Genomic DNA, 2,500 nt, shown 5'->3' with positions numbered 1-2,500 from the left:
ACGACACGTAGCTGAGTGCACAATATTTGGACCGTATGGTTCGCCGTTGTTGGCGCAGTCGTGGTACGGTCACACATGTACCACGATGTATCATTCAGTACATGAGGACCAATGTGCAGTACAGTGTGTGATTTGGACGTACAACATCAGCGGACAGTTGACACAAGCCGTACCACAACGTAGGCTGTGCTTCGCCATGCGAATGCCAATGAACAACTGCGAAGGGCATTGAGCATGTACGTCCTGCTGCCATCCGCATTACAGTGTATAGCTGCAAGGTGTTTAACATGAAGCGATACTCTGGGGACCGGGCAGTGCGAGTAGCAAACTATATTGCGGGGGTTGCAGTTAGGCAACACTACACTAATTTAACGCGTCGTATGACAATTACAGAGCAGGTTAAGGCCCAACGTGTGTTGGGTTAAGGTACAATATAGGTTAGGTTAAGGTACAATATAGGTTAGGTTACGGTACAATATGGGTTAGGTTAAGGGACAATATGGGTTAGGTTAAGGGACAATATAGGTTAGGTTAAGGGACAATATGGGTTAGGTTAAGGGACAATATGGGTTAGGTTAAGGGACAATATGGGTTAGGTTAAGGGACAATATGGGTTAGGTTAAGGGACAATATAGGTTAGGTTAAGGGACAATATAGGTTAGGTTAAGGGACAATATAGGTTAGGTTAAGGGACAATATAGGTTAGGTTAAGGGACAATATAGGTTAGGTTAAGGGACAATATAGGTTAGGTTAAGGGACAATATAGGTTAGGTTAAGGGACAATATAGGTTAGGTTAAGGGACAATATAGGTTAGGTTAAGGGACAATATAGGTTAGGTTAAGGGACAATATAGGTTAGGTTAAGGGACAATATAGGTTAGGTTAAGGGACAATATCGGTTAGGTTAAGGGACAATATGGGTTAGGTTAAGGGACAATATAGGTTAGGTTAAGGGACAATATAGGTTAGGTTAAGGGACAATATAGGTTAGGTTAAGGGACAATATAGGTTAGGTTAAGGGACAATATAGGTTAGGTTAAGGGACAATATAGGTTAGGTTAAGGGACAATATAGGTTAGGTTAAGGGACAATATGGGTTAGGTTAAGGGACAATATAGGTTAGGTTAAGGGACAATATAGGTTAGGTTAAGGGACAATATGGGTTAGGTTAAGGGACAATATGGGTTAGGTTAAGGCGCAATATGGGTTAGGTTAAGGCGCAATATAGGTTAGGTTAAGCGACAATATGGGTTAGGTTAAGGGACAATATAGGTTAGGTTAAGGCGCAATATGGGTTAGGTTAAGGCGCAATATGGGTTAGGTTAAGGCGCAATATGGGTTAGGTTAAGGCGCAATATGGGTTAGGTTAAGGCGCAATATGGGTTAGGTTAAGGCGCAATATGGGTTAGGTTAAGGCGCAATATGGGTTAGGTTAAGGCGCAATATGGGTTAGGTTAAGGCGCAATATGGGTTAGGTTAAGGCGCAATATGGGTTAGGTTAAGGCGCAATATGGGTTAGGTTAAGGCGCAATATGGGTTAGGTTAAGGCGCAATATGGGTTAGGTTAAGGCGCAATATGGGTTAGGTTAAGGTACACATTGTTGTAAGGAAAGGTGTATTTGGGGGGGGGGGGGGGGGGCGGCGGCGGCGGCGGCCGGTTTGTTGATTGTGATTATAGTAAGTGGATGCCTGCGGCATCATCTGATTTGCCACGTCAGGATGCACCTTTGGCTCATGACAGGCGGCGCTCTGATTCCATGCTTGTGGCAGACCTGTGTCTTTCATTCCTGCCATTGTTTGTGTGCTGTGACAGGAGGCAGTATTGTGATGTTGGGTGTACCCCTGTGTAGGACGTGTGTGGGTGTTGGTGGCTTAGCTGAGCAATGGTGGTTGTCGGAAGGGTGGGATATTCTGTTTTGTGAGTGGACCTCCCGGTCTGGTTATGATAGTGTGGATTGTCTAATGTGGCGGAGAGGATGCACTGGGTGTTGTTCCATGCTGGTGCTTACATATTGTCTCTGTGCCTGTTACAGGCAGAGAGTAGTGCGTGATAAGAGTGTCTGGCTGACGTGTGGTTGTGATTGTGAGCAGAGTCTTTCAGCATGTATACGGACAGTTGTATACATTATCTGTATTTTGATGGCTCTATCTATTACTAATCAGCGCCGTGTATACGTTTCATCCGGTTCCAGTCGAAACTGTTGTATCTCTGTACATTAGTGACACGGCGAGGCCGCCATGTAGTTACTCGTCTCGGCAGCTTCCACCGGTGTATGGCAAATGATTATAAGGAATCAGTCTAGTCGTCAATACCGATAGTGTGACGTCACATGTCTGGGGTGGGGGACGCTGCGCCCTTCTGGTGGGTCATGGCCTAGAAAGACTCTTCCCACGCAGGGGGGGCTTGGACTGTCATTGACTCTTCCGAGTAATATACTTGCCGTACGTTTTTGCGACTGCGAGTGCAACGCTCACCGGTACCGACATGGATGGAGCGCC

The sequence above is a fragment of the Schistocerca serialis genome, unplaced genomic scaffold, assembly GCF_023864345.2.
Source record: "Schistocerca serialis cubense isolate TAMUIC-IGC-003099 unplaced genomic scaffold, iqSchSeri2.2 HiC_scaffold_178, whole genome shotgun sequence".
Lineage (NCBI taxonomy): Eukaryota > Metazoa > Arthropoda > Insecta > Orthoptera > Acrididae > Schistocerca > Schistocerca serialis.
Note: the sequence above shows the minus strand (reverse complement) of the source record.